The sequence below is a fragment of the Vanessa cardui genome, chromosome 20, assembly GCF_905220365.1.
Source record: "Vanessa cardui chromosome 20, ilVanCard2.1, whole genome shotgun sequence".
In the NCBI taxonomy this organism is placed as follows: domain Eukaryota; kingdom Metazoa; phylum Arthropoda; class Insecta; order Lepidoptera; family Nymphalidae; genus Vanessa; species Vanessa cardui.
In genome coordinates this window covers 11,228,443-11,255,060 of record NC_061142.1, presented here as the reverse complement: position 1 = coordinate 11,255,060, position 26,618 = coordinate 11,228,443, and the positions used below count along the sequence as shown (strand labels likewise).

At 32.3% G+C, this 26,618-nt stretch overlaps 1 protein-coding gene across 1 annotated transcript in view; it reads right to left on the bottom strand.

The window, feature by feature from the left end:
• Window positions 1-26,618, bottom strand: part of LOC124538649 (neurexin-1) — a 188,542-nt gene that overhangs the window by 140,320 nt on the left and 21,604 nt on the right. The gene's annotated exons all lie outside the window — the stretch shown is intronic.

Here is a 26,618-nt window from a genome sequence, read left to right as displayed (position 1 = left end):
CAATAATATATCGCATAACGGTGTACTTATAACCATCTCACATTTACCACACAAAAACGATCACGCACACACTATACATGTGTATATGTATATACACACACGATAATAACATCACTACACACATAAACATCACCCATACCTAAATACAGTAAACAGTAAGGAAATTGTTATTTTTTAATACGCTGACCCAGTTAGAAACATATCTAGCAATTCAATGTACATTTTATGTTTATGTAAAAACAAAACACATTTAAAACCAGATGAAAGTAGTTTAAAAAACGCATTTAGATGTGCTTTATAAGTTCACAGCGGGGGACGTTTTATAACTGCGCTCTGAGGACCGGCCGCTACAGCGCAATAAGTCGGCAAACAAATGTGGACGATAGGTTTTTTTATTTAGCTCTATTTTTTAATATCATTGTCTATTCCATTACATCTATATAGATGTATATGTTTAACTGTATATTCATTGCTGTATTTATAAAGATTACACAAACAGAACTGAAATGGCCCAGTGGTTAGAACGCGTGCATCTTAACCGATGATTGCGGGTTCAAACCTAGGCAAGCACCACTATATATATATGTGCTTAATTGTGTTTATAATTCATCTCGTGCTCGGCGTTGAAGGAAAACATCGTGAGGAAACCTGCATGTGTCTAATTTCATCGAAATTCTGCCACATGTGCATTCCACCAACCCTCATTGGAAGAGCGTGGTGGAATATGTTCCAAACTCTCTCCTCTATAGAAGAGGAGGCCTTATCTCAGCAGTGGGAAATTTACAGGCTGTTACTTTACTTACTTGACTTACACACACAGTTGCAATTAACAAAAAAATTGTAATCTATTTTTGTTACAATATAGAATTGTTTTAAACTACTATATATGAATATATTAGCATTCGTTAATCAAAGTCTTGGATAAAAAGTTAGTTTGTGTGTGTGATTTTTGTATGTGTGCAACTTGTGCAATACAATGTTGTTTTACTAGTCAGTGTGGATTTAATTCGGTCCCTAGGACATTATAGTATTATAAAAAATTGTATGACACTTCCTTTGTTCGCAATACGAGTTAAAGTTCCAATTTTAAATCCAAACTTTTTTCAGTTGGTAAAAAAAAAGAAAACAGAAAATGTTCTAAAATCGAACAGTAACGGTTCGGATTAAAAATACAACAATATTGTTATCGTCTCTAAAGTCTTTATCTCTATAAATATACTGAAGTATAAATTATTTTTCATTTACTGAAGAAAAATCGAGTGGTCTCTGAAAACATTATTTATTAAATAATAGACACAATAAAATAAATAAACAACGTTGGAAAATAATTAAATAACAAAGGATATATTTAATTTAAAATCTCGTCTACTTAAAAAAATACAAATTTATATAAAACCGTTTACAACAGAAAAGAGAAAGAGTGGAAGAGGTTGACTGGGGAGATCATGACTCATTTTCCATATATGACAGAACACAATACAATATTCTGAAAATCCATAAACTAGGCAACCTGACTCAGTCATTTAAATCGACATGACTTAAATTTCCAACATCCTGCATTTAATATAATCCTACAGCGCTCCCTTGCGACTATCCACTGGCCCATTCTGCATACAAGAACTAGAACGCGAAGCGTAATTACTTGCTCTGTCACCGGTAAAATTTAATTCGTATACAAAAATTAAATTTTAAAGTTGTATGAGCTAAATTTTCACATACGTAATTTTTATTAATAATATATGAAATGCCTACAGTTTAAACAAAATTGCGTGTAAACATTTTATACGATTTTTTTCAGAATTTGTCAAAGTGAGTCAAGACAAAACGCTTTTGTGTATAATGTATCGTTCATTGTTACGAAATCACCTGCGAGCAGTTTTGCTAATTATATTAACAGTGAAATGTGGCCAAGTGTTGGTCAAACTTTGTCAAGTTCCAACTCCCAGGAGCTCTTAAATTATACGCATATATTTTAGTTAATATTGTACCAAAGGGTTTCAAATTGCAATACATAATTAGTAATGTAATAACTTCTCTTATTAAGAGGCTTGGAGCTTGATGTTTTAGTACGTGATTATATAGGCGATAAAAAATGTGTCGAGCTAATACTTGTTGACTTCCAGACAGGATATGTTATATACATACATAATTGCATGTATTGTATTAAAACTAACATAACTTTGTATTTTAAATGTTGAAAAAGGTGTCCAAACAAATCTTGAAAAAAAAAAAAACTGACTCTCTTACAAGCTTCTAACAGAAATATCTTACAAGCTTCTAATTATGTCTGAAAACAATCGAACACATGAACATTTCGAGATGATTAAAAGATAAATTAAAAAAGGCAAATTTACTTCTATCCTCCGCCATAATTTTTAATACGTATTTATTATTAAAACTGATTTCCAATCAACTTGCCCTTTGAATACCTGGTGATTACGTCACCGTTTTCCTTGTAAGCTGTAGTGTTGTGTTTGATTTCATTATTAATCACGTTAGACATGAAAATATGTGTTACCACAAATATTGATTAAAAGAAACTTACTAATAATACGTTTTTAATGTATACAATGTCGATATATGAAAAGGTTTTTAGCGACATTGAATCGTACAGAATTATATCATATGATAGTTATATTATATTTAATTTATGAGTCTCCAACAATAGATTCTGCATCTTATGTATTCTGAATATATATTTTTAAAGTTAAACAATTCAATGATTACAAGTTGTGTACTTCTTCAATTATAGGCGACGACAGTATGCTATATGAAGAAAAATATATTTAAATACAAATAACATAAAATTAATAAATAGTACATCGCAGTAAGAATCAAATAAAAATTAGAAACTCATTTTTTTATTATTTGGTTATAAGTTTAATGAAACATTTTGAATTTGGAAAAGCTGTAACAATTAATATCGAGGTCATTATTATTTCTACAAGTAGTAGTAACATCCTGTAATTTTCTCTCAGCTGGGCCAAGGCCTCTCCCGAGAAGGTTTGGGGCTTATTTCTAGAGCTTAGAGTATAGCTTAGTTAGAGCCTTGGAACAAGAGCGGTGGCCTTAAATATCGATCTTACATTTAATTTATTAACAAAGTGTTTCTTGTTTGAATAATAATATCGGATATCATATCATCATCATTTACCAGCCAATTTTAGACCTCAGGACGTTGACCTTCCATAAGGTGCGTCATAGCTTCCAGTTACCTTCCGCATGGAAGTGAGATATCATACTAGTATATTGACGATTATATAATAATTATACTTAACTTAGGCTTATGTATAACGAGGAATTAGGCATCAGCTCGATATCAGACATGGTGATATTTAAAATATAAGTCTAGTCGTTCACGTTCGCAATATATTTCCTTTCCACATCTTTTCAAATACCCTTTTATTCACTGTCATGTGTTCTACGTCATACAACGTCGCCAGTATGTACGTTAAAACGAAAAAAATCAATGTATACTAACACAGTTTATTTTATTATTTGTAACCGTATAGAAGTCATGTTAGCTCAACGATAAAAAAGAAGCTCTAAGATCACTGACCTACCCATAAAAAAAATTATAATAATACTTTATTCAAGGATACTTTTGCAAGAACTTTTGATTTATTTTACAAAACTTGGAGCGTACATGTACAGTGGTACCACCGGTTCGGTGTGTAGATTACACCGAGAAGTACCGCCAAATATCCTCTGCTGTCTGCAAATCAACAAGTATTAGCTCCACGATTTTTCATCATCTATATAATCCTGTGTTGAATATTATTCCTTATTTAATTAATATTATCTCCGAAAAAAATATAATATTAGTCTTTCCCTTGGAAGAGAATATTTAAAAAAAATTCTAATTAAGTAAAGTTTTTTACCATTATACTTGTATAAAACATACTCTGAGTACCGCTTAATTTATTAATAAGACACACTTGTTACAAAAAAGCGTTCCTTACCAAAAGTGCACTATATCTTAAGATATTTTTTCTTAATTATTGTTATAAAATATTTTTTGATAATACCAATAACATATTAATTAATCTAAAAAAAAACCTAAACAGAAAATGCTTGATTTCTGACTTAGCAACAAAAACAAACAAAAAGATGAAATTTTTAAAGTATAGTTGAAACTTTAAAGAACAAATGGGGTTGCAAAGTTTGTGTTAATAATTAATGTCCCTAAGCTGAGGTGCGACTGTCTGGCGATGTTACAGCAACACCTTTTATGCGAACAGTTGCATGATTTAACGCTACTTGAGACGGATCTTTAATAGCGAATGTTTTATCTTACAGGATTCCATGACAATATGTCAAAAGGTCGACGACCTTTAGCTATTCGGATAAGAAGACTAACATGAGAGCGCGTTGTCATCGTATTGTCATATTTACTGAATCGGTTTCAAACATCTCACTGAATTTATTTTATCAACTCAAACTGTCGCTCCTGTGTTTGTCTCTTGCATCTTAAGGAACAAACATCTTTAAAAATGTTTCTGTTATGTTTTATTCTAAAGTATCAAACTTGTAAATATTCGGCTCTAATTCGAAATATAAAATTAAATTCTGAAATGAAGTGACGCTGATTGAAACGTCACATTCCTCTATCGCACTATCAAAGTTTTCACTACTGGGTATATATAGTATGGAATAATAATCCATTATCAGGAAGTGCCTCCTTAGGCTTGACAGCCAGAGGACGCCCAAAAGAAGGAGGGTAGATGAAATTTAAGAAATTGCTTGGAATAGACTGGATGAAGAAAGCACAGGTAAGCACATTCTGGAACCTGTTGAAGGAAGCCTATACTCGCTAGAAATGTATGAACCTATTAGTATTATTACTACCTTAGGTTCATTCACCATCTAGTCTCCGACAAATACTCCTATGATCTTACACATCATTAGAATGAAAAAACTGAAAATAAATATCCACAGTGTACAGATCGTCTAATATTACATACTGGAAGCACGTGAGCGTTATGGCTCATCTGACTAATGTGGGGCACGTGCTCGGATGAATAAGAGGGGAACTGTGAAAGTTCCTCAGCAATCAGATTAACTTTGCTGTGTCATATAATATAGTGTAAAGTGCTATTTGTTTATTGAAAGTTTTTTTTTGTTAGGACTGAAATATGAGGTGGAATTTGAATACAATGCTTCAAATGACGTTTTTAAATTAAACAAACCTGACACGAGTTTGTATACACATATGTATGTTGGACTAGCTGACTGGCAAACGTCTTATTGATAATTGTCTACCACTTCTTTGACCTTGGACTTTGGTTGTCTAAGAAATTAAGATGTCTACCTCACCTATTTTGGTCACGATGGCCAAAACTCATTGGAGACCAATATTGGACATATTATATTCGTATAGTGATGAGACGTCAAACAACTTTATTCATTTCTCATATTCCCAATGCGTCATTGTGGTTCTCTAGTTACACTGGCAAACTCACTAATTAAGCTATTAAAACACAATAATATTGCTGTTTGGTATTTGAATACATAGGAGGAACGTAACCAGACGAGCTTGCACAGCCCTGTCACAAAATAAACTAACAAACTGTTTTATTCATTTGAAACGATTTGCTATAATTATCTAGTATCTAGGATATTAAATAATTATAGCAAATCATTTCCTTATATAAGGTATATATTTCATTCATTCATTTACATAGATACCTACTATGGAATGAATATTATAGGAAATTCAATTCAAATACATGTATTATATTAATAATGACGGTAAAAAATTGTTATTGACTCTTGCCCTGATAGCTCAGTGGTTAGAAAGCGTGCATCTTAACCGATGATAGCCAAGTTCAAGCCGTATGCTCGACTAAATTATCTGCTTAATATGTGTTTATAATTCATGTGCTTCTTATTCTCGTACTCGATGGTTAAGAAACACATTTTGAGGAAATGCACATGTATTTAATTTCAATGATATTCTGCCAATTGTGTATACACCGCATTGGAACAGCGTGGTGGAATAAGCACCAAACCAATTTATCAATGAAAGAGGAGGCCTTAGCCCAACATTGGGACACTTGCACAGTGTTACTTTACATTTCCAAATCCTGTGTGAATAGCCCAATTATTTGGTTTTGAACAGACAGACGTGCAAATAGGCCACGTATAGAAGTCACCTGTCTAATTCAAGAGTATAAGCCGATTAGATCGTTATTACTCCGTCAAGCATGGGATCGAATACATTATGTTCCTAGCTCAAAGCAAAGCGATCGATACAAAGTAATACTATACCGTAACGTAATCGTAATCCTTTTTAATCTCAAAAAAAATAATTGAATTCTAATAATATGATCAATGAACTCCAAAATATTTTAATTAAAAAAAAAAGGTTTCAATACGAGGGATATTATACTTCCAGTTCTTCATGATTAATGTGTTAAAGGTCAATGATGATTACAAGGGGTCCTAGTCGTTATTGTCTCGTAAAACAAAAGAAATAACAGCAAAAATTCTATATCAAAATATTTAAAAGTACGTAATATACATAGGTATGTTTAAAGGAGGAAATTATACCATATAGTTTATTTTTATTAGGTTAAGTTTTTCAGTCGACTTCAGTTTGAATGCTATGGTTCGAATTATTGCCTTTTGAGATCGTTAGTCACGCAATAAAGCTAAAACAATTTTATGTACTGTGCTGTCACGCGATACGTAATTCGATAAAGAATTAATACATTTTATTTTTAGTTTAATCATATAAAACCTGCTTGCTTCGAACAGTGACTAGAACTAATGTTCTTAGAGTTGTCGCCTTCGACAACAATCATTATTGAAAATAAAAAAAAGAACAGTATATTAAGAGTTGATAAATTGATAAGGATCCTAACCTGACAACTACTAAATACTCGAGTGCTTGTCTTATATTTTTATTACTGTATTTGGAGTTTTATTGAAAATATAGTGAGAAAACCGTGCAGTCTAATTTCAATGAAAATCTTCCAACTAGCAACTATAGAAAAGGGTGGTGAAATAATCTCAAACCCTTTTCCTTTGGAGAAAATGCCCAGTTAACTCTAACACTCTTCAATTACTACCAATAAAAGAATGCCTAGCAAATCGTTGCCTGTTGAAACATTTAATAACTTAAGAGAAAAAAGATTTAAAAACAATGATTATAAACATGTCCCAAATAGGTATCCCAATCAACTCACAAACCCCAATACTGATTTTGAATACATATTAACATTCTTTTACTGTTTTAGAATTTAAGTCACAGCTATATATATGTTATTACCAACGTACAATTATATCAATATAATAACTGATGATATCAATAGACATTGAAGCCATACCTTCAAACCAGAATAAAAAAAAAAAGTAAAGTAACAGCCTGTACATTTCCCACTGCTGAGATAAGGCCTCCTCTTCCATTAAGGAGAGGGTTTACCACGCTGTTCCAATGCGGGTTGGTGGAATGCATATGTGGCAGAATTTCGATGAAATTAAACACATGCAGGTTTCCTCACGATGTTTTCCTTCACCGCCGATCAAGAGGTGAATTATAAACACAAATTAAGCACATACATATAGTGGTGCATGCCTAGGTTTGAACCCGCAATCCTCGGTTAAGATGCACGCGTTCTAACTACTGGGCCATTTCAGCTCACCAGAATACAACAAGTCTATTATTAAACATTACCGTTTTGCGGTAGAATCTGTGATGACTGAGTGGTATTAACAATATTAAGAATTATTTTATTACATTACATGTTATATCGTATTAAATTACTATAATAAACATAAACGCAACGGCATACATTAAATGTCTATAAATAAACGTCGAAATACACAACCCTATGAGCTATGACGTGATTCACAATAAACGTTCGTCTACAAATCAAAAGCTCTGTACACAAAGGAGGGTAATTTGGGAATCCTTCGTCTATTGTTACGTACGACGTGAATAACGTATCAATACAGCGGCGGAACGTTTATTTGCATCTTTAAAACAATTGAATATTATTTATGGAATTTTATATGTTTTGTAAATTTACTATTCAAAGTCAATAATAAATAATAGACAATTTTTAAATCGCTAAAATTGCTCTATGGAATGGAATCTGTCCGGTATCCACCACACCGCACTGGAACAGCGTGGTGGAAAAAGTTCGATTACTAGGTCATCCAACAGCCTTAGTCTAATACTTCCATTGACAAAGCTAATCTAACAAAAAATAAAATATGTCTGATTTAAAAGGCTATACACAACCATCGTACTATACATCTCTGCATTTATAATTATAAAAGTTCATTTTACAAGACAAGTATCACCCATCTTCATCAATACCAATGCTAGTTTTAAATAATAGCACACCTTAGAAGTAAAGCGAATAATTCCTACAGGTTTACTCGAGCGAATTATCTCCATTCCACCCAGAGGGGTATTTTTTTTTTCTTTTTTTATGGTATAAGTCGGCGGACGAGCATATGGGCTATCTGATGGAGAGTGGTAACGATCACCCATAGACAATGACGCAGTAAGAAATATTAACTATTCCTTACATCGTCAATGTGCCACCAACCTTGGGAAGTAAGTGCCTGTAGTTACACTGGCTTACTCACCCTTCAAACCGGAACACAACAATACTTAGTACTGGCGATAGAATAACTGTTTAGTGGGTGGTACCTACCCAGACGGGCTTGCACAAAGCCCTACCACCAAGTAAAGTTCTAAAAGATTAACATGATTCGTTTTACATTTTTATATTATACATTTACTAACATTTTTATTTATAAGGCTTTTTACATTATTTTATTCTTATTTCCAAACCGAAAGAAAATCATTCGACAAACTAAGAAGGAAAACGAGTATTTTTGTTTTTGCCTATCAACAATATCTTTACTATTATTATAAATGCAAAAGTAATCCTGCCTGTTAACTTTTCATACTTAATTTGCTGAAGCGATTTAGCTGAAGTTTAACTTAAGGGAAGTACGTAGACTTACACTGGCTCACTCACCCTTCAAACCGGAACACAACAATACTGCGTACTGTTGTTTGGCGGTAAATTATCTGATGAGTGGGTGGTACCTACCCAGGCGGGCTTGCAAAGCCCTACCACCAAGTAAAATAAAAAAAAGTTTCTTATATCCTTTCCGGGCTCAAAATACCTTCTATGAAATTTGATATAAGTATCATATAAATCGATTCTGGCTTAAGCGTGAAGCAGTAAATATAGTATATGCTGCATACATAGTCACTTTCGCGTTTATAGTACTAGTATGGATAGGATCCCGCACGAGTTAATAAAAAATCATATATTTCAATGTCTATGCGAATGAAATCAACTCGTAAATAAATATTACATTTAGATCAAGTATCTAGGTCGAAACGTCTCTATGGACTAAACTTAAGATAGTTGTTAGACCTAGTTCAATACTAACATATCTATTATTCAGATAACAAAACTTTTGTGTATAAATATAAGTATAGCGAAATTGGGACGGGGTCGCGTCTGTTCAGAGTTACCATTTAAAAAATATTTTATTATATTATATTTGATTCTACTACTGATTAAACATTTTTGAGTGTTCACGTGCTTACTTATTTTATAATTCATCCAAATAATAAAGTATATCATTATATTTAATTAAGCAGTAGCGTCTGTAGGTTTTTTTTATGTAATAGGTTGACGGACGAGCATATGGGCCACCTGATGGTAAGTGGTCACCATCACCCATAGACAATGAAGCTGTAAGAAATATTAACTATTCATTACATCGTCAATGTGCCACCAACCTTGGAAACTAAGATAGTATGTCCCTTGTGCCTGTAGTTACACTGGCTCACTCACTCTTCAAACCGGAAAACAACAATACTAAGTTCTGTTATTTGGCGGTAGAATAACTGATGAGTGGGTGGTACCTACCCAGATGGGTTTGCACAAAGCCCTACCACCAAGTAGCCACTACAGATTTAGAAAAGTACTAGACACCTCATGTTTATTATAAATAAAACTGAGCTTGTCATATTTCTTATATCTACGTTGACGTCACTCCACACAAACTTAAGCATCATAATAAATGATTTTAAAATTAATTACAGCTTGAGCAACAAATTTTACCAATGACATGTAACACCTCCATAGACTCGATGTGCTACAAGTGTTCTTACAGTTTTTTACGAAACGTTTATGCATACAACTATACTGGCGCACGCTTGGCCGATGACTTATGGTATCAAGTCTCAAAATCTATGGCGTTTACTAACCAAACTGAGCTCATACAAAAACATGAAATTATAGTTCTGTAAAAATATCGTTGCCGAGCTAAGGCATAATTTTATGTCGAGACGAGTTGGATTTGACTCAGGTAGATTTGATTAATTCCAAAATTGCATGAAATCAGCAGGACGCTTTCCCAGGTTCGTGTTCGCAATCGTTGGTTCAAATGTACTTTGGCTTCAGTAACCTCTAACCGCCTTATAAAAAAAAATATTAACACACGACCCGTAAATTGATTGTTTAAATAAATCTCATCTTGTCCAATGACAATAATTAGACGCTCTATCAACCATGATGGGATATACCAGGAAACGCTAACGCGATGTTCTTTCACATTAACCAAGAAATGAATTATAAACATAAATTAGCTTATTTGAAAAAGCCAGATGCGTTAGTTTGGAATTGGAACAACTTTATCAAATACTAGCGATCCGTCCCGGCTTCGCACGGGTGCAATGATATGACATCATAGTGGAAACAAGTGACTTGTTGAATTGATACGTATTTAAGTGTTTCTGGGTATTGTACGCTAAAAGGTGACCACACATGTGGTGTATATATTTTATAAGAGGTCTTAAGATGACGTAATATTTTAAGTTAATCTGGAAATATATACAACTTGCACCCGAGCAAAGCCGCGGGTTAATGTATATATCAACAAATTAATGCAATGACGATAATTATATAAATACATAAACTGCGGTTTTAATAACAACCTAAATTTTCAAATTAGATATAAATAAGCAATGTATTACATATAGCTTATTTCTCTTGGTTTGATTTATTGATGCGATTTTGTCAAATCAACGAATTCATACAAAAAAATTGCTTCACGAACGATTGTTATAAAATGTATGCTTTCGAAACCGTATTTGAATAAAGTATTTTTGAATTTGAATAAACACAATGTTGGGTAAAACCTTGACCCTACTCAAGCGAGCCAGTAACATCATAATTTGTTTATTATGACTCTGTTATTGAACTAGAATTTTATTTGATAACAGCTGCTCGCGACTCGTTCGCGTGGCCGTTCAAATGGAAATACATTTTTCCTTTTCCGTTAAAACTTTTTCGCTTCCGGTAATAAAAGTATCCTATTTATTTATACATGGAATACATATTTATTTCTAAAACAATGTCGCTATTTCTGTCCTTATGTATGCTTCAATCTTTAAAGCTACTAGCTAGCTAGTTTTTAAATATAATAGATGGACAATTTAGTAAAGAAACACTGATAATTAATTTTAGAAGTTTCTACGATGATATCATATTAAATTGCGATCTATGTTTAGTTTAGAAATCAACGCGTGCCTCCGAAAACACGTAAAACTTATCCTGCATCTGAACACTATCGGACTCGCCATCCAGCTGATATGAGGGATGGAGACAAGAGTGCATTTACACTCACATTCGTACACTATGATATGACCTGCGTAGTAAGCTAGTTCCCCTTGAGATAAGCCGCTTTAGAGAAAATCGAGAAGAAGAAATATCTTCATGAATTCGAAATTCGAAATATGAATATAATGATATTCAGAGTATAACAATTATTTGAAAAGGGGTCTCATTAAGAATCATTTTGATTGAATCATATGAAAAATAAATCAATTTTCATATCAAGTTTTTGTGTCAAGGTTCAAATTGATATATCAAAGCATTAATTTAAACATCACGGAAATAGAAAATCCAATCGATAGTAAACTGTGTTGTTATCTCTGCACAAATCTGATCCATTAGCAATTAGAAGGGGATTTGTATTAAATAAATGCATTTATGTATCAGATTTTAATTTCAAAATGGTACTTTTTAATTGCGCTGTTCATATAAATGAATTAATTTGAAAATAGAACCACTTCTACAAATTGCTTTGATGTTTTATATTAAACATTATTCCTATCATAAAAATATTATTTTTATATAAAATACGTAGATAACCTTCGTATTTATAAACAATGTGTTGCTTTAATGAATTAATTATTAAATTTAAAGAAATAATTTAAACAAATCTCCTAGTATTAAAGACAGACAGATTCTTTATATTAAATAAAACATATTTGCATTATTAAATTGTCGAACTTATGTACAGTCGGGGTAAGATAAGGTTCGTCACCTTAAGATCTATTTTCGTGTGCTCAGTATGAGCGATAATCTGCTTTACCGGTCGAGAATGACATATTCTGTCGCAATGATTTGACGTTTAGATTCAAAACGTACTAAGAGTTGATAAAGGAATGAATTTTTTGCCAGGTCTTTCTCGGTGGACTCTACATTCCAAAACGGTGTTAATTTCACTGAATAAAGTTTTGTATGAATGTCGATTTAAAGGCTCATTTAAAAGTCTACTTGAAAATATATTTTGATTTTGAATAGATATGCTTAGCACAAAATTATTTATTTATTATGCTACTTATTAAGTACAGATTGTACTTGTATCGAAACCACTCAACGATTATTTCAAATACACATATAAATAGAATAAGTACGCTGCGGTATTTTGTATACATTATACGGGAATGTTACTCAGGCACTATTAATTCTACCGCGAAATGTGACCGCCGCTATATTATTGGGTTTCGGTAGATAAACTTGTTAACAGCATCACTCGAGTGTATTGTGGGCTTAATAAATCCCGTCAATTTTATACCGCTGTTTATAAAACGTTATAATTGATAGTAGAATATTAAAATACAAATGCTTCGGATTTAATGAAAGGGACAAAGTCTACATGGCAATTTAGAGTTAAGTATATTTGATTTCTAAGTTCTTTTAAATCATTATTTTCAAACTATAAGAGAGGCAGTAGTATAAAGTTAACGCCCAGTTTGGAAAGATCGCAAATCCAAGTCTGATAACGTGATGTTCTGCATCAACTTTATTTGCATTTATAGTAAAATCCCAGCTCTTAAATTTTCTTTAAATTAATACATTAAGAGTTCTTGTTAGAACATATTTGGTATTTTTATCTTAACATTGAATAAGTCTAATGCAAGTATTGGTTAAATATTTTTGATCTCTTCGAACCAACACGACATTAGCGCCAGCGTTCAATTGTTTAAATAATAATAATTAATATGTACACGTAATCGAATAGGTGGTAGTAATGTACAGTATTTAAAAACTCGGATAGATGAGTCATACTAAAGAATACATACGCTAGAACATCTATTGTTGAAATTATTTAGACACCAACTTGCTCATTTCGTTCCTGGAACAGCGAATAAAAGTCACAAGGTTTTCTTTGAGATTGGATGTTAGCAATAATATACCCCCGTTCCTTGGAAAGCAAGCCGACCCATCTGATTACGAGTGGATGTAAAGAGAGTGCACCTTTGTTTATTTCTCTAGTCAAAAGCCAAAAGTTAAAATATGTAAGGTGAAATTGTTTTTAGCAAGACCATAGTTTTATTAGTTTCATCGAATTGGCAATTATTTGCAAAACTTGAAGCTTTGAATACTAACCAGTATAATCTGGTCTTCGTTGACGACAGGAGTGCATGTGATTATTGTTTCGTTTATGAAAAGTGAATAGGATTCAAAGGAAAAACGTCAGTTCTACCATAGTTTTGAAACCATAAGGTCATAAACACATACGCTTCGTATATATATTTAAAATTATTATTACATTGTTGTTATGAAAGCTACCACAAAATTCCTTTAGAAAATTTAATAATCACAACGACGTTGCTCAGAAAATGTAATTATATTATCAAGTTACTTCAAGGGATAATTCAGTGTTATTCCGACTCCCTCTGGCAGCTGGAAATATCAATTTATGTAATACGTTCGTGTAATGCCCACGCAGATGTCTAAATCTACTCACATGTATGTACATAGCAGCAAAGTTAAATATGGAAAAACAAATAATAATAATTGAGATTGTATTTTGTATTCTAAGGCTGAACATGGGTTTTACAGAATTTGACTATTTGGAAGGATGTTCGGTAAAAAGGTCACTCAGAGATTGTGAGTGTTGTATAGAGTTGATATTACTTGTTTAATTGTCTTTTCAATAAATAGCTAGGGCATGGGCATTTACCGATGAGCTAAATGATGGTTAGTATTCACTACCGCCCATTACCATTGGCACTATAAGAACCTACCACTTATCCTGCCTTACTTAGTCAGAGGATACAGGATCTTAGTTTCCAAGGTCATAGTTTTGAATTCTACTGTACTATGTTTACGTTTACTTGTAGTTTATGACAATAAAGTCATAAAGTCATTTGCCTAAAATACCAGCCGTATAAACGTATTACGACAAAACCTATAACAATGTCTATGAAATAAATGACATAACACGTTCGAATTTACTAGTGTCACTAGATAAAGTCATTTATAACATATTAAAAAATAATACCAAATGAATTAAGGAATTACTAGTATTTCTATTTACCCCTCCTTTTAAGCTTATCGCTTGTGTTAAAATCGAACGAGAGTAGTCAAGGGTCAGGATTGATCCTACGACTTTTTAACATCGCTAGGCGGTCCGTAAACCATTGCGCTACATATAACATATTATCGTTTCTAAATACAAATCGAACAGTTTTATAGAGACTTTGGGTTTTTAACTTTTTAGTGTAATTATTATATTACATGAAATCTTCACCCACGCGTATTTAAATGATTTATAAAATAGGAAAAGATTTTTGGACGGAATTAAAACATCTCTACACTAAGAAAAAAATCCTTAAAGATGAAATACTCAAAGGGTTTCGTTGACGTGCGTCTATCTATCCGTCAAGGTCCTCAGAGACGGATTTAGCTATAAAACAGTAATATTTCAAATTGCGTTAAAGCCGATTCAACATTCAACGAAACAAAAAGGTACAAATTGTTCCTTATATTTTTAAAAATGTTTACTAATATTATAAATGTGAAAGTAACTCTATCTGTCTGTCTGTCGTTTGCACGACTAAACCAATGGACTGAACTTGATGAAATTTGGTGTGAAACTTGAACTCCTAGGAAGGACCAAGACTACTCTTTTGCCAATTTTGACAATGAACAGCCTAAAACGCGAACGAGCCGCGAGTGAATACTAGTATAATATATGTATATTATATTTCGAGGCAAACATGATATAACAAATAAATGAAAAAACCAAAAACAGTAATTTGTTATCAATACAAACTAGGACACGACGTTGCCGATGACACTAACGAGCCAACACAGATTAGTAAACAGAATATAACAAAAGTTCAAACCTATTGGAAGTAACGCTGGATTTTGACATTTGACCTCGCACTCGACGGTAAAGAAATCTGCCACTAATCCACTTTGAAACATCATGACCTTAAATTATTGTCCTTACTCTTGTCTGTATGCATATATGTACTTGTATATGTTCATGATTGGTTGACGATACAAAAGATATAAAATATCGATAAAAAATCCTTGTCAATTAAAAAAAAGATCAGATGAAAAGTATAAAGCTAAAACATTAAATCCTTTTGAGTACTATTAAATAGAGAAAGGGTATCTACTGAGTTTCTTGTCAGTTCTCTTCGTTACTTTCCGAAATAATGGTTGCTTTAAATGTAATTTAATTGTGTATTATGACGGTTCAAAGTTAATCGCAGCTATTTTAAGTCAAAACTATTCTACTGGCGACATGATGTGCCTACTTTTATTTAGATCGATATATATATATATATATATATATATATATATATATATATATATATATATATATATTTAGTAACTCGCATAGGACAATTGACTTTTATCTTAACCCTTTAACCAAAATTTGAATGTTTTAATAATATATAAAACATACTTAAGACCAGCTGTACACTCGTTATAATAGCGCGTCGGCCCAATAGCCCATAGCGTTATGATAATAAATATCCTTGACTTAAAAAATGGGCTATCAAATAAAAAAAACATATATTAGAACATTTAAACCAAACAATTTTAGTTTTATTATTTTAGTATATATTAATCTTCGTATTTCTCTCATACAATCTCATATAAACCTTCAAAGTAAAGCCTGTTAGGTGTAACAGGAATAAGTTTTGAATCAGAGTCAGTAATAGGTTCACTAATGAGGTATACGTTCTCGTCAAAGTTGAGTGATTTATGAAACATCTTTTTGATAACTTCATAACGAGACGTGATTGCAAATTTCAAAGACTTGCTCTTATAACAACATTTTTTCAAGATAAAAATTCCATAGTAATTTTTTTCCTGTGAACAAGATTTTTCGATGTAAAAAATGTTGACGTCATAAATTACAAATGAGCCATCTCAGTAAGGTAAGTGGCCACCAAAACCCAAAGTCTTTGATGCAGAAAGAAATATTAAAGATTCCTTATATCACCAATGCGCCTTGGAACTTAGATGTTATTTTATTGTCTATGATTACACTGGCTCACCTGGGAAGGGTAGGTGAGAAAAGGGTGGGTGTGGAAGTCACGACTTCCACAAAGCCACGACCTCGGGTAAAACAATGATCCAATAATGTTTTTTTTCCTGAGATATATTAAATAAATTTTTCTCACTTTGAACAATAACATAGTACTTTAAGAAAATAGAAGTCAAAACATATAAAAATATGAATAGAAATTAAAAAATCATAATAAGCATTTAATAATTTACTAAAAATTCTGATTACTAAATGTTACCATTTAGTAATTTGTAATGTTAAATAACTTTACTTGTATTCTTAACTAACACACGTATTGACAATTTATATTTGACACTAATTTCAGGTAACAATACAATAGCTTGGTCATATCGAGCTGTTTGTATAAGTAAGTACATAATTGGATCCACTATCTACTTTTATAAAAGTAACGATAACAAAATAACGATTTTAGATTTGATATTAAGTTTGACCAAATATTGTTTTAACGTCATCTTATTTATAAATAAGATTACGTTTAAAAATCTTCTGCATTTGGTCAAACTTAATATAAAAGCTGAAAACGTTTCCTTTAACTCTATATGCACAGAGATCCATCGATTATATTCAAAACTTTCAGACAATGTCTTCACGATAAAAATAAACAACAGTTTGTGACCTAAATCTCATAAGAGTTCCTTGCACTCTTTGGTTGCACGTTGGATCCAATGTTTGACGTAAAGTGCTACTTTATGTCTAAACTATTACGTCTACAACTTCGACATGGAGATAAAATTTTCGATCACGTTTTTTTCCAGAATATAAATAAAGAGGACGGACATTTTAATACATAAAAGTTGCCGTCTGCGGTTTCGCCTGCGTTTTCGTAGTTTTTCTCGGGTTACTTACTTACCTTACTTCATAATAACGAAGAAATTCAGTTCATTTAACAGAGTCTACAGTATAATATACCTTATATAATTCTGCTTAATATTATAAAGATGAACGGTTTAATAGAAATTGTTGCATTTCGTACATTGTTCGCTATAGATCTAAATGTATATGACAAAAAGAGTAAGGAGATCCTTATTAGTTCTTAGCTCTTGAATCTATAGTCCAAAGCAGTTGGATCTTTAAATTATATTGTAAAATGACGATTATATATTCGCCGAAAGGTAAAAATTTTGATTGTTGTACTACTGTTCTCTTAGCACTGCACTTTGTACTTTGTTGGTATATCTAAATAGTCAGAATTAAATATATACAGTAAAACGAGCCTTCCAGTAGCCGTACATAATGTAACATCTGAGATATCACCTGGAATAAAACAATATGAAGATTATAAAGTTGTCAAATTAGTTGGTACCATCCAAATGTCAACTCTATCAGGCTATCGCGCGGCTATTGGTCAAATCAAATAGTACGTGCTTCTCCGGCTTCCTGTTACAAATATCCGTCCCTTTTCACGAAATCACTCCCACTGATTGCGGGAAACCAAGAGGAAAGATATTACTTATCAAAATTTAAGGTACTTTTATGACGAGAATGAGCGTGCCAAATAGTTGTCCAATATTGGAGCCAAAGTAAGAAATTGGCCTTACAAAAACTTTGTAGTGACATCCTAAGGAGGCTTAGCTCGACCCTTTGATGTGAGATGAGATAGGTCATGTTTTGTTTTACGACGTTACAAATACAAACATGGCATTGTTTCCATATAGCGTAGCCTCTATTGTGATTGTAATAAGGGCTAATTTTAATTCAAATTCCGAACTTTTTAGGTAAACCATAATAAATGCTAGTAAGAACTTTATCGTATTATAGTCTTTATGTAACGCCTATGCTATGAAATAATTTTGAGATAGTATATTAAAAATGACTTAACTGTAGTTTAGCTATACTAGTTTTACTATTACTTAACATTTTTTTATCAAATTGGCAAATTGTGTTAAATAAATTGCAAGCGTCGTTGAACTTATGAAGCGAATCTGTATATTTAATTCATTCGTGCTTACATTATTTGACAGTAATAGAAGTGGACACAGTCGACATAGAAGTAGGTTCGAAAGATTAAGAGAATGCTACAGAAAACCCTCCTCTTTAACAGAAGGCGCATGCATCACGATATTTGAACTCAACTTGACAAAATGTGTCGTTGTAAATGTGTATAAACACATACTCATAGTTCCTGCACTAAGCAGCTGTCGGAGAGAGACAAAAAACAAAAAACATGGGCATAAAGCGAGAGAACACTATTAATTTCGCTACGTATCCAATGAGCACACATACATACATAGTGATGACGTCCGTAGGATGTTGCTCAATGAAGTTTCCTTTGACATGAGGTTAAGTAGGTCGTGTAAAGACCTTTTAAGAAAAAACCATAATATGACGTTTCGTTTTTTGTCACAAAGATTTTGTATACGGAGTTCGATTTGCTCCTAGTTTATAATTCTTGTTTTAATTTTGTTTAAATTCCGAATTCAAATTACTTTTTAAAACCTACTTAACATAAAGTATATTATAATTTTAATTTAAATGCTTGAAACATACTAACAACAATATATATTTAAATGTTTTAAAAGTCCCGTTGTTTATATAAGATTAAATTTGAAATATTGGAAATAATATGACAACTTTATGACTTTGATGATGATACAAAAGTAAATAAGCCGCCACCCAATAATGTCTTACAATAATAATAAAACAATTCTCATATAACGAGGGAAATTTTCACATTTCACAACATACTGAGAGATTTAGAACGCCACACTGGAGTCATTAATTACGTTGAAACAAAAAATCTAGCTACGTAGCACTTATGTAGCAACGTAGCACTCGTAGCGTACTACGTAGCCGTAGAGACTCGCTCAGAGGACTTGAAAAATAAGGTTTATTTCCAAACTCGTGGAAAAAGATGACTATTATTAAGCCAGGAAATGTCAACCTAAAGGTCAACTTTGCTTGTTCATAAGTAGGGATAATAATCAACTCTTTAAAGTAAATAAAATAAGTAATGAAATGAATGTCGACTGTAAATCTATATAATGAGTTTCTAAAATTGCGAAACTAATAAAAAATATAACTATGTCGAATTGCAGTACATATACTCATATAGTCCAAGTTGTGTAGATCATAATATTATATAATTTTCATATTAATGTCAATCTAAAAATATAATCAATAAAAAATAAAATACAATTTTGGTATTTTACATAACTCTCCATAATTTTATCTTTATTAGAGAAACTTTCATTTATTTTCGCGAAATTCAAGATGAAAGTTTTTGTTTTAATAAAAAAAATACCGAGACTGCTTTGAGAAACTTGCAAACGTTAACCTGTATACTCAGTATAATGAGCTATCCAATTTTTATACAAGTTATAATATAATATAAGTTAAGTTGATCCTCTTAGAATCGACAGCAGTAAATGCGTCTCGGGAGTATGAGAAATGCTCCTTGAATAAGAATGAGGACGTGATAATAGTAAATATTATTTATTGATTTATCACCAGTAACAGCTGTAGCCTGGCTTTAGTTGAACAGAAATATGTTAAATGGAGAGATAGCGCTATAATAAATACTGTGACTGCTATGCATATTATTATCCATGCTATATAGTGGCACTTTATATTTAATATTATTCTTTAAAATAACGATTCAAAAGTGCTTGAAAAACCTACTTGAATTAAATAATTATTGATTTCATTCCATTTCGAAAGTAATTCTATCCATTTGTTATTTCATGACTAAACGCCTAAATTGATTTTGATGACATTTAGTATGGAGTAAAGTTGTTCCCCGAGACAATCAGTAAGCTATTTTAATTCTTACGTCAAATCTAATAATAACTTCAGTTCGATGTAGATTTTCCATCTTTTGGTAATAAATCGTTAACGGAAGTATTGTTTGTTATTTAAATACAAGTATAATTGTGTAATTTCAACGATGGTTCTATAAACAGCCGTGTTAATTAAGACTGTCAGAGCAACAGACGTTACAAGAATCTAACAATTTACTTTTTCTTTGTAGTTCGTTACTTCTTGGCAGGGACAAAGGAGACTCTTGAGGCTACTCGCGGCAATTGCTCGAACTTTTTAATACTTGGCGAGAGACATGCACGTCTTTGAATTCGGCCTTTGAAATACTTTTTCGCGACGACTTGTCTTATCTCGTTACGAACGTTCGTCTTCAACACTAGAGACTTGGACACAAATCGCTGATTACATTTAATTCGTTTTATTTTGTTATAAGTACATTTATACAAATTATTAAAAGTGCATTCATCTTTTTCATTTATTTTTACACAGAAAAACAAAGTTTGATAAATGTATCGTAATAATTTGTTTTGAATGATTGATTTGGGTATTATACTTTATAGAATTTGGATAACCAAAATGTTATATATTTTTGTTTCACTATGATCACGGCAATAATCTAAATTTGAGGCAGCTACTCTAATATTATATACCAAAACCTTCCCCGAAACCTATTGTATCTTCTGGTTATAAGCTTCGTAATTATTGGTTAAGTTAATTTTCAGTAAAGCATTCCAGGAAGTTATCACATTTATAAATGTAGATATAGCTCTACGTATCCATTTATATATAAATTGTAGAGTTACTGATTTTATCATTATTCAAAAATATAAAATAGATTTTAAATAATATTCAAGCTATTGATACACGAACGAAATGATAAGCTTCTCGATACGATCTCGACTCCACCGCACATACAATATCAAACATTTCTAGAACACTGCAAACATATTTTGACCTGTATTCGAATAATGATTTCAATCATAAATAACATCGATTTTTTTATGTTTAGATAACGTATGAATATGTAACTAACATATAATTTTTTTGATGGTAGGTTTTTGTGCAAGATCGCCTGATAGGACCCACCATGTAGGTTGATGCTATTGTCTTGCGGTCTAAAGGGTAAGTGAGCCAGTGTCATTACAGGTATGAGGGACATATCTTATTTCCCAAATTTGACCCATTGACGATGGAAAGAATAGTTAAAAATGATTTCGGTACTAATGTTCGTAGGTAGTGATGACCAATCACCAACAAATGGCTCATTTTTATTGATGCCAAAATTACCAAAAAAAAATTCGTTTCCTGAGTGAGTCATAATTAGTAGTTTTGGATTCCAAGGATTCACATTAAAACTGTTTTTAGTGATTAACACTCCTTGCAAATAATAACATCAAATTATGTCAGTCAGGATATAGATTTTGGACTTAGAATTGGGTACAAACCTGAGAATCACCATCACTTCTCAAAGTGATAATAATATATTTAAATGAAAAAGCTAAAATGTTGAATACATATAGGGTAGCTTACAAAATATATCCTGCACTAAAATTTGTAGTACTTGGAATTTCAACAGAGTCATTATATTATAAGTATCTTTGTTTTATAACTGTTTACCGCTAGTTGTATAGTTCACTGGCGAATAACAAGTTTTGGTAGAAGTTGAGAACGGCTGGCTTGTTTCCAACCTTTAATTCATTTCACGCAGGAGTTTTAATTGACTCGATTGCTTTTTTTATTTATTCTCATCCATTGTCGATTATGTAGTCGAAAGATGCGAATATACATTTTTTTACTTAACTTATTAGGCTACAGATCCTGAGGACATTGTTGAGAAAATTTATGTTATATTTCAGTCATTAAATCCTTAGCTACCTGTAATTTTGAAGTTTACCGTTTTAAATTCGAATAATTATATAATCAACACTAATATTATAAATGCGAAAGTAACTCTGTCGGTTATAATTTAACGGCATAACCACAGATTAAAAAACAATAAGTATATAGTAAGCTTGAACTCCAAGGAAAGTCTCCAAAGTTGGCTCCTTTTTGACCTAACCTAAAAGGCGGACGAGAACTTGTAGCAATATTTTTATATTGCTACAAGTTCTCGTATAATACGTTCGTATTAAAAAGAGTTAATCATTCAAATCCAAGAACGACAAGAATCCAATTAAATTACGTACTCACGGCATATGCAATCATTGGTTTCGAAACTCCTTCCAGAAATTTGAGTAAAGCCGAAATAAATAAAAGACAAAAGAAACGACACGTGATACTAATACCAGATCAGCTGAGTGTTCTACGTGAAATCCATATTAATTACATAGAATTTGTGCAGCTTCATTAATCGGTATCGGTGTCTAGTGGGTATTTAATCAATTTCCTTTGGGCCCTTTGAAGGAATCGCACGAAGGCTAAGCCGATAATCGATGAATCGCGAGTCTGCGACTTTAAGAAGGCTTTCTGTCAATGTTTATTGAAACGGTCACAATCGTTTTATGCGAATATTTCCTTAACTCTTTTTTGTTGTCTGGCCCAAAGAGCTTCTTTGTTATATCTTAAGCAGATTGTTAATATTATGAGAAAATAGATAATGGTCAACTTCCATTATGTTCGCACCGTTATTGTATAAAAAAATAAATTTAAAAATCATACTGAGCAAACAGAAAAGTTTAACCTACTTTATAAGTCGTTTGTACTTCTTTTATGATATGGGTTGACGGGCATATAGGCCACGCGATGGTAAACAGTCACCACTGTCTATGGATATTAGTCTTATAGGAAATATTAACCTTACACCACCCATGCTCCTCGCACCTTGGGAGCTACCATGTTATGGCTCATTTTGAAAATTGCTTTTATTGTTATTAATCGCTCATCTCTTTATGGCATAGGAAAATGGACTTGCAACTGGGCCATCTAATGATAAGTGACCACTACTGCCTATGGATATAGGTACCGTAAAAAATGAGCTAATGCGCCACCAACCTTGCAAACTAAATTGGAATGATATTGTGCTCTTTAAATTGGAACACAATAATACTAATAATTGCTAACATATGATAGGTGTGTTGTGAACACACGCTTGTGATAATATTATCTACAATTCGCTCATGATACCAAAATTCTTTACAATATTGTGTAACTATTGGTGACATACTAAAAAATTACAAACAACTCTAATATAAAACCACCAGTATCCACTCTGACCGTATTAAAATCTCAAGAACAACTTTAGCACAAAGTTCCATTTGAAAATTAAAGATATCAAAAACTTGAGGTTGTCCCAAGAATCCTGATGCTGAATTATCTTAGAGCATTAAGTTTACAACGAGCTGGCTCTGTCCAATTAAGTCGGTGTTGATTTTACTTTGTCTTAATTGCCGCAAATTCTCCACAATAACGTAATCAGGGGCTGGTAGCCGTCAGGCGTGATTTATTTCGGACACCGAGCCGTATTTACCGTCTGAGACCGGAGACAAGACTAAACATCTTTAGTAGTAAATTATACGGATGTTTTGAAAAGTGTTATAATAAAGTGTTTAGAGTTTAATTGGGTATACAATGCTGCGTCTTCTTCCTTCAAATGGAAAGTCAATAATGAGTGAAAGAGAGAATACTGATGTTCAACTAAACAAAGTTTACTAAACAACTTAATAAAGTATAAAAATTGGGTCGGTTATGTTTATCTGTAATCGAATATATATTTTTGTTTATAAATTCACACGTTGGTAAGGCTTTGTACTCGATAAATCAGGTATGCCACTGTTAAACAGCAAAACTTAACTACTCTGATCTGGCTTAAAGGATGTGTGAGGCAGTGTATAGGCAAGAATTATGACATCTGGCAGGGCGATAAATATTTCTAACAATATCGAACTGTTCTTATCTCTATAGCCATTGGTGATCAATTACCATGCGCCAGCCTATCTGCCAGCTATTCTACATACATAAAATAAAAACAACATATATATAAGTAATAGAAGCTAGTATTAAGTGACATCATCACTTTTATCTCTAACAGCACAATGCGCTCTTGGCACTGACCATTAGTAAAACAAATAAAACATTTATAGCAACTATGTGTGTGTTTATCTTCACATAAAAATATATGTGCTATTACTCATACTGTTTTATCATATTTTCATGGTTACTAATGGTATATTACCACTTTTAAGCAGCAACTACCTACGATATACCACTGGGCATAAAAGATGTTTTAGCACGCTGGCTCACTAACGCTGATTCGTGATGCTTGTTTTAGTTTCTTCACTGAGAGGTCATGATAGACTAGTTGGGCGCCCACAAAACTTCACGTTGATTCAAAACATTTTTTAGGTATTTCAAATCCTATGACAGGTTTTAATTTTATTTAATTTTAAACTGATGAAACCTTCTTCTAATGCAAATTGTTAACGTGAAATATATTAGTTTTCTGTAACCGGCCAGTAACCTCTCCGCTCTCTAATGTAAATAATTTTTTAAATGTTAAGAATTTAATAAATTTAATTTAAGAATACTCTTTATTTTTCTGCACATCTAAGGCTGGAGCTCTTCAAAATGAGACCATGAACGATTGTTTATGCCCAGCCATCGTCCCATAACCACTGCTACAAAAATCCCCTTACGCTATTATTATATAAAATATATGGCAGACTATACCACATACACACACACAATAACATTTCTTTCACCATGGACCAGTAATGTATATGAAATCCATAGAATTCATAGTCCGGACGTTCTCATCATCAGCCATAAGATTATCCAATTTTCCCACTAATCCGATCCCATAAACCTTCTAGCAAATACGACATTTCCTACGACACTGGCAATATCTGTTTAAAATATATACATTCATGTGTTTCCAAGTACGGTAACATATATTCCAGTAGTACGATAGTCACTTAAGGAGTTAGTATCAAATTCATAACTTTCACATTACCAAGCCTCTCATATACTCACTACTATATATATACTATATTAAGAATACAAGTGAATGTGAATGTTTATGCTTCTTAAGCGAATGAAAATATAGAAGGTATGATACCTGATCTTACCCAATATTTTCAAATATAAAGCGATACCCAAAATCTCTTACCAAACTTTTAACAAATACTCGGATATATTGAAATGTACATAGAACCCACTGATGACATAGTCACTAATAGCGTTAATCTCAGCCAAAGATGGTAAAGTAAAGTAAAGTAACAGCCTGTAAATTTCCCACTGCTGGGATAAGATCTCCTCTTCCATTAAGGAGAGGGTTTGGAATATATTCCACCGCGCTGTTCCAATGCGGGTTGGTAGAATGCACACGTGGCAGAATTTCGATGAAATTAGACACATGCAGGTTTCCTCACGATGTTTTCCTTCGCCGTCGAGCACGAGATGAATTATAAACACAAATTAAGCACATATAATATAGTGGTGCTTGCCTCTGTTTAAACCCGAAATCATCGTTTAAGATGCACGCGCTCTTACCACTAGGCCATCTCAGCTCCTTTCCAAAGATGGTATTCTGGGCAAATAAACTCTACGACATTAATAATTTATATTGAAAATGTATTTAAAGATAAGTAAAAGTTCGTTAGGATTTCCTTCCGCTTATGCAAGTAGGGAGAAAATTCTCCACACTTGTTTCCGCCACTTCCTCTCCAAACAATATCCACCAAAAGTGAAACTTCATTGCGGCAGCTGTTAATCCACTTTCATAAATCGAAATGATAAAGTATATAAAACATAATACGTGTGAAAGAAACTTCGTAAAATCTCAACCGCATTTAAACAAAGCAAATCCAAAATAAATATTACGCAAGAAGAAACTCGGACGGCATTTCAGGAATTCCTTACGATTCTGCACTAAATGGCTTTGCATGGCATTTTAATTCGTCGGGTCGAGACCGAAATAAACTTTCAGCCTGGAGTTATTTAGAGGTAGACTGTTTAAATTAACTTTAATAAGAGAAAAATGATTATCTAAAACATTAAAAAATATTAAAACGACGAAACATTTTAAATGCATTTGCTTTATAAAATATTATGACCTTTAAAATATATTAAACTCTTTTGATGGTTAATAAATTTTCATTTAGTATATTCATAAAATTCTAGTAGAAAGTTCTATTTTAGCAACGCAAAAAGATATATTTATTTCTTGATAATAATTGGCCGACAAAAAACTAATTACA